This window comes from Odocoileus virginianus, chromosome 6 (assembly GCF_023699985.2).
Source record: "Odocoileus virginianus isolate 20LAN1187 ecotype Illinois chromosome 6, Ovbor_1.2, whole genome shotgun sequence".
In the NCBI taxonomy this organism is placed as follows: Eukaryota; Metazoa; Chordata; class Mammalia; order Artiodactyla; family Cervidae; genus Odocoileus; species Odocoileus virginianus.
In genome coordinates, this window is record NC_069679.1 from 75265042 (window position 1) to 75272065 (window position 7024).

At 50.0% G+C, this 7024-nt stretch overlaps 1 long non-coding RNA gene across 2 annotated transcripts; it reads left to right on the top strand.

The window, feature by feature from the left end:
- The first annotated feature begins 1680 nt into the window (after positions 1-1680).
- LOC110151911 (uncharacterized) lies at positions 1681-5769 on the top strand. Of its 2 annotated transcripts, none has more exons than XR_002318204.2 (2): positions 1681-1965; positions 5096-5769. It is a non-coding gene; the product is annotated as an uncharacterized lncRNA (long non-coding RNA). The 2 variants fall into 2 exon arrangements; XR_011488097.1 differs by lacking the exon at positions 1681-1965 and adding an exon at positions 2493-4881.
- Positions 5770-7024: the final 1255 nt, after the last annotated feature.

Genomic DNA, 7024 nt, shown 5'->3' on the forward strand with positions numbered 1-7024 from the left:
CATTCACAAACCTGTGTGTGTGTGTGTGTTGGGGGCCGGAAAGACATTCACAAACGTGTGTGTGTGTGTGTGTGTGTTGGGGGCTGGAAAGACACATTCACAAATCTGACCGCCTGACAAATCCCCCCTTTTCATCCTTCCCTTTGAAATGACATCAAGATGGACTGGGGAGGGGTGGGAATGAAGAGGAGGCATGGAAAAAAGAGGAGGGGGAAGCAATTTATGTGCTTTTCTAAGGCAGCTAGTAAAATTCCTAGGGAGAACAAACGCCAAAATTGACTGTCTTGGTGTATTTTAGACCGGATGGTCAGGGTGACTCATGTCAGGGCTTTGCACTGGACCTGCAGCCTGGAAGCCAGGGACAGACACACAAAACATCCCTGTGGCTGGGAGGTACCCTTCTGAAGGAGGCAGGAGACAGATATTTGCTCTCGCCAGGATCCTCTCCATCAGGATTTTTTTTTTTTCTTCTCAAATTCATTGCAAGATGGATTTAAAAGAAAAAGTCTGATAAAGAAAAATCAGGGACAGAAAATGCCCCATAAAACATGGCCCCCAAAGGAAAGGTGCAGAACCCATTTGATTCAAGATATAGATATCTCCTCCCTGGATTTTTTTTTCCTTTGCTTTACAACTCTGCAGACATCAGGTTAGCAAAAGGTAATAAATAGTCCTTGCACAGCAGGGTCTGGACTAGTGAAAACAGTTTACTGAAATTAATGGGCCTCGCTTGAACCAAAACCTCCACTTTGGAATTAATGCCAGACATAGTTTTCCTGAACTCTATCCAACCGTCTAAGCAGCAGACAATTTTCGTTCTATTTGTGCTGGAAAATAAAGCCCAAGCCCTTGATCTCAGTGTAGATTATGATTTAAAAAAAAAGATTCAGCACAGTGAATGCTTTGCCAATTTGCGGCTTCTGCTAGTAGAAGCCCTTGTGCTCTGGGCTGTGCCTGACAGTCAGAACTTATCTGGTAAACTTCCCATTGAAAATCATCTCCCAGCTTCCTCCCCATCGGTGGTCTCAGAGCTCTCACCGCGGACACCCGAGAGAGATTCGAGGAAAGCTCCAGAAAAGACTCGGCTCTCAATAACAACCCTCTTCCCCAGTGCTCTTGGAAAGGCTGGATCTGAACAACGCTGCCTGCATGACCTCAATTCCCCAACCTAAATGAAAGCTGAGAGGCACCCAACCGAAACCCGCACCCACCCCACCCACCCCTACGTGGGGGGGGGGGGGGTGTCCCGTACTCAGGGCGTCTGCAAGCTCTACTCAGGGTGTCTACAGTCCTGAAGCTGCTTTTATTTTTATTAACGTATTTTTCAGGCCGAAAAAAGGCACACACACGCACGCACACCGCACACAGGTTCACAGCCAGTGGGTTCTGGCAGGTACAGCGGAGACCCGGTGCTCCAGACTGTCAAGGGTCTTGATCCCAGCCTGGCCTCCCTCTCCCAGTGATTAATAAAAAGCCAGCCATGGGGAGCCGCGTTCTGGTTTTCATTGTACAGGCTGCACTGGGTGACACAGGACATGTGGAAAATTTTTGAGAGCGCCGCTGCGGTGAATGGCGTGGAGCGGGGGGGAGCGTGGGGAGGGGAGGGAGGAAGGGGGAGGGGAGCGAGTTACTTTTTAGCTTCCGCTAAGCACTTGGCAGCGCGCCAGACCCGGAGGATTCTGGGAAGCGAGAGCCTCCCCGGTATAAACTGCCAGCTCTAAGCAGCCCTGACAGCTCTGCTCCTTCCCAAACCTGGCAGCCGTTCAAAGTGCTCTTTCATTCGGGATGCTGGAAGCCTGCCATGTGCAATGCAGATTTCGCTGTGCCTGTGCGCAGAAGGAACTGATAAATGCCGTTGCGGTTGCCATGGGGACGGGAGGCTATCAGAATGGCCTTGTGATCCGCAGCCTCCTCGCGGCGCGGCAGGCTCTCGCTCCGCGCTCCCGCCCCGCCTCCCGCGAGTCGGTGAGATGGTGAAATCAATGTTCTGGAAAAAAAGGTTAACCCTCCCCGCTCTGGTGCCGAGGATCGTGAGCCTCTGAGCACTGCTCTGGCCTTCAGTGCCAACCAGCGGCCCCGCGGGCCTCCTTAACCATCCTCTGGGCAGCTCACCGTACCCCCCAACCCCCACCTCCCACCCAAACAACCGCCACCCCTCTCCTGCTTCCTTCTGCTCCCTGGCGGGGGTGGGGTGGGGGGGGCTCTCACAAAGCTGTGTTTTTAATAGAGCTTTTCAGCAAGTCCAAGACTTTTGAGTCATCACAACCCGGATGTAAACACACCAGTCCTGCCTTCTGCACAGTTTGCGTGTATTTTATCTTTTTAATAATATTTGGCTGGCAATTTAAACCGGCAAAGATGCCAGATATTTTAGCCAACTACTTACATCATGGAGCATCCATCTTGGGGAGAGTTGGGCGCCCGTTCCTTTCCTTGTTCTCCCTACCTACCCTGAGACTTCAGGAAATCTTGGGTCTTTCTGAAGGCTTCCTATTGCGACAGAGGCAACCCAGTCCCTTAGAACCCTTGGGCTTTAGAATGAGCATGACATCACCCTAGGCGACACAAACAGAGGGTATGTCCCTGTCAGAGACAAGACATTGGGTGACGGGAGGTGGAACAGGTCTTTCATTTACGCTGAGAGGAAGGGTGCGCCTGTCTGGTTGGTCGTTCCCTCCCCGCCCCCATTTTGCACAAGCTTCTATTTGAAACACCGTCTGATTCAATGTACAGAGACAAAATAGCACACTCAGATTTGGTACAAGTTCAGGTCTGTAATGCCAACTCTCCGGGTGGCCTGTTTAATGGGGGGAAAAAATGAAATACTCCATTCCAGCCAAGGCCTGTGGAGGCCAAGGAGGTTTAGTGATTTATTTACATTGAGCAGTATTCCTTCTCAACCCAACTCGCTATTTCCTGAAGGTTTCCTGAACCTAAACCTTCGTTAACATCCCAGGAAGAGAACATATTTTTCCTGTAGCTTTCAATATTTTCTGCTAAATATATTTCAGCATACTGTTTATCTAGGGTTTCAGCTTTCAGACTTTTATGTACTTTTGACACCTTGAGGCTGTTCCACTGAAAAATGGTGTATGTTTATTAAAGAGGACTTTCTGTGCTGGGTGTTAAGGCAGTGGGGATTTCTGTTGGGTCTGTCTGTATAATGAGGGCTTCAGGAGAAGAACCAAGTCAGAGGCCTGTTTGGTTTATGAAGCCCCTTTGACAAAGCAGGCTCTACAGAGCTCACACAAACCCTTGAATATCACAGAAGGTTGAACCAAATGAGGTAGTTCTTCATAAATGCATGGCTGACATGGAGGCTGGATGGGAGAAAGATGGAAAATGCCCCAGGTTCCTGGGACTTCGCTGCAGTGTCTTTTAACCTGCCTCTCTAGTTGTCTGCTTGTGATTGTCACGGCAATTCTGGCCTAGGCTTTCTGTCTCCCTGGAATTTCCTTACTTCGAGGAGCTCCTTCCAAATAAATAAATTAATCAATAAAAGCCATCTGCTTCACCTTGCCAGCAGGCACGAGGCTGGAAGGAGTAGTGTTGAATGCGATTTTTAGGAGCATTTGGCCTTTGAGACGTTTCAAGGTGGGTTCTGGCTTGGAATTAAACAGGAATTGGAGGCAGAAATCAGGTGATTCAGAAAGTCCCTCTTTCTCCCTCACCCCCACCCATATCACCACCCCCCCCCCATACTCACCCCCACCTTCCCCAGAAAATCCAGGCAGCTGAATTTTTGGCTCTCACAGCTGCTAAGCTTTGGCAAGCCAAAAGCATACTTCGCGGTGGTGATTTCTTTCCCAGGTTGACCGACATGTTTCTGCACTGAACGTGAGGGATGTTTCCTGACTGTGTGTATGAATCAGAGGCTGTATTTTTCATGCAGGGCTTCTGGTGACAGTTTTAAGCTGGAAAGAACAAAGCAGATCATGATGAGCCCCTATCATCAGGGTCCATAGATAAAGAGTCTATCCAAAGTGCTGGCTACGTGGAGCTCAAATGCATAAGTTCACGTTTTAGCCGTGCCCAGAGCAGTCCATGCTCCCAGAAGGTGGTGTCCATGCTCACATTTCAGACATTATCCCCTCCCCCCCACTTCCCCCCATCTGTCTCTGTCCTTGTGGTGTCTGCTTCTTTGTTGCCTTCAAAAGTTCTTCCTTTTTTCAACCTTCCTCTCCCAAATGGGAAGATCCAAAAAAGCCATTTTGGGGCCCTCAGTGTCTTCCTAAATGGAGCCACATCCTGAGATCCCAAACAGCTTAGACCATACCCAAGTTCTGCCCATTAGAGTAGGATAATGACCGAGGGGAGTCGGTGGTGTGGCCCTTCTGTCGCAGGACCCAAGGAGTGGGCTTCCCAGAAGTCCGTGGATTAGGAAGGTCTGCTGCAGGGGCTGCCAGGGAACAACTCCCTTTTGTTTTGCTGTCTAGCATGTGACCAGAATGCTGCCAGCTAATTTTAACCCCACCAAAGTACTGCTGGAAAAAAACAAAAAACAACAACAACCAAAAAAAAAAAACCCAACAAAACAAACTGTCTTGCATCTGGCGAGAGAAATGCTGTGGGCTGGATAAAAGCTTTTTCAGCTTGTGTTCCTTCCTGTTTCAGTTTCCAAACTTGCATTATCGGTAACCTGAAATATGATGAGTTGCACCAAATTCCTGGATATTGCACAAGAGGACAATGAGTCTATTTCGGGTGCTGTGAATATGTCTGGCACAGACCCTGGAAGTCACTGTTTTCAGGAGGGAGCAGATTTGGGGTTTCCTGGTGCTTTCTTTCTAGGGTCTCAGAGCCCCCAGAGGTACAGGGGTGGGGTGGGAGTGCTCTCCACGTCAACCATGCAGACTGCATCTAAAAGGACACGGATAGAAAGTGAGTGGGTTGTGGGGTGGGGGTGGGGTGCTAGCCGAGGCACTGGTGACCTTGGGATGTGAAGTGGTGGATGGTAAGGCAGTGTCTGAAGTGGGACAGCAGAAGCAGGAAGAAGTGGGTAGAAGGAAGCTTTCACAATAGCTGGGGGGGGGGGGGGTGCTCCCTGGGACACAGGCCCCCAGCTCTCCTACTAAATTTCCATATCCGTTTTCAGCACCAGGAATTCATGGAGGACTTCATGGAGGTCCTCACCCTGGATACTGAGTTCTCAGAGCATTTCCATGGCGGTTAATTTGTTGCTGTCTGCCTAGGCTACCATGGGTGCTAGGGAAAAGGGACGGAATCTCAAGAGCCAGGAAATGAAGAGGCCAGGATAAAACAGCGTGGAGCTTGGCAGCTGCTGCCGGCTGTTCTCAAACCACATAGTGAGATGGGCTAGCCTCTACCTGAGGGGCTGCGGTGCAGTTGTGGAAGACAATATGATGGCAAAGAGACCCCAGTGAAGGCTGAGCACTCCCAGAAACCAGGACGGCTTGGTGGCATTTGTCCTGACAGACAGCTGCTGAGAGCTTCAGCTGCCAGAAAAGCCATTTGCTCAGGCTTGCCCTGTCTGGCCAGCTTCGATGCACTTAAAAGGACCCTTGTTGGTCTCTGAGGTCCCCCTCTCTGCACCTGAATCCTCCCATCTTTGGAAGACAAGGGAAGTTCCTAGGAGACATTCGCCCCACCGTCTGCCTCGAAGCTGCTGCTGTAACCTTCCCACAGTAGTCAACATCAGCTGGCAAATCCCTAAATTAAGGTTCTGTTTACTCTGTTGTTCCAAAGGCTTGTTTTCAGCAAGAGGCTGTGCTTTAATTAAAAAGATGAGCGCTCATGAGTAAGTGAAAATATTTTTTGACTGCCTCACAAATCTGTTTGACTTTCCTTTTCTTGCATTTCACAGCAGGGGTGGGGGGGAGGGGAAGGGGGGCAAGGCTGATCAGCACGTTTATCCGTAAGACCACTAAAAACCTTTCCTGTTAGCTGACAGCTGGCTCTTCGCCAAGGGAACCCAAAGTCCAGAATCTGTTCCTCGGGGTGTCTCTGTTTGCAGATCCCCGCCCACATTCAGGTGTCGTGAGGACACATTTCTCATCTACCTTTCCGGCCAGAGGATTCTTAAATGTTTCCTCACGACGCCACAGCTGGAATGCAGCTGCTGCAGGGTGGAGCAAACGCAAACTCCTGTGGGTCAGCCGGGTGAGGGAGGGCAAGGAATCTTGGAAGGTTGGGAAAGTCCTTCTCTCTGAAGCCAGAGCTCAAGAATGAGTAGGGCCCCTGGTGTGAAAGCTTTCCAGATGGGGGAAGGGATGGTAAGTTTTTGCCCTCTGGGTAGATTCCAAAAAAATCGCTTTGGGGAGGCCAGCGATTTTGGAATTGCCTTTAAAGCAAACAGCACAAATGTTTAAATTGACCTGGAAAACCCTTCCTTTTTTCTTTCCCTACAATCCAAGTCTGTTCCCTTGAACATTAATCAACTGGAACGTTTGCCCAAACTTCTCTCCTCCCCCACCTCTTTATTATTATTATTATTATTATCTTTGGTTCAGAAAACTTTTGGAAGCTTTCCCAGGCTGGAGCTATAGAATGCTTCCAGGAAAACGCATAACGAGTGTCTGTGTTTTGAGTTTCTCTGGAGGGGGGACTAAACATGTTTTTCAGAAAGACTGAGCTGGGGGCAGCCAGGTCTTATGCAAGAGGCCGGCCAAGCAAAAGGGCAGACGGTACCGGAAAGGTCTGTGTGCACCCAAAAAGCGCTGAGACGAAGGTATGGTTTAGCCGGTCCGCCTGTTCTCATCTTTCAGACCCGTGACCGCAGCTGCCTCTGTGTCAGTGTGTGCGTGAAGCACCCCAGTCTCCAGTAGATGGGCGGAGAACAGCTGGGTGCCAGGCTCCAAACTTCGTTCTCAAGTTAACAGCACTTGTAATTTCTGCCTAAAGAACACTTGGAAATTCAGCTGGAAAAGTGCAGGGGGTCAACACTCACCCAGCAGGCAGAGAGCCCAGCCAGGCGTGGAATGTAATGGACAAAAGAGGTGTCCTGGGGCTCTTGCTGCCAAGGTGGTGCCAACCCCCAGCCCATGCCAGCACCACTCTCCTTGGG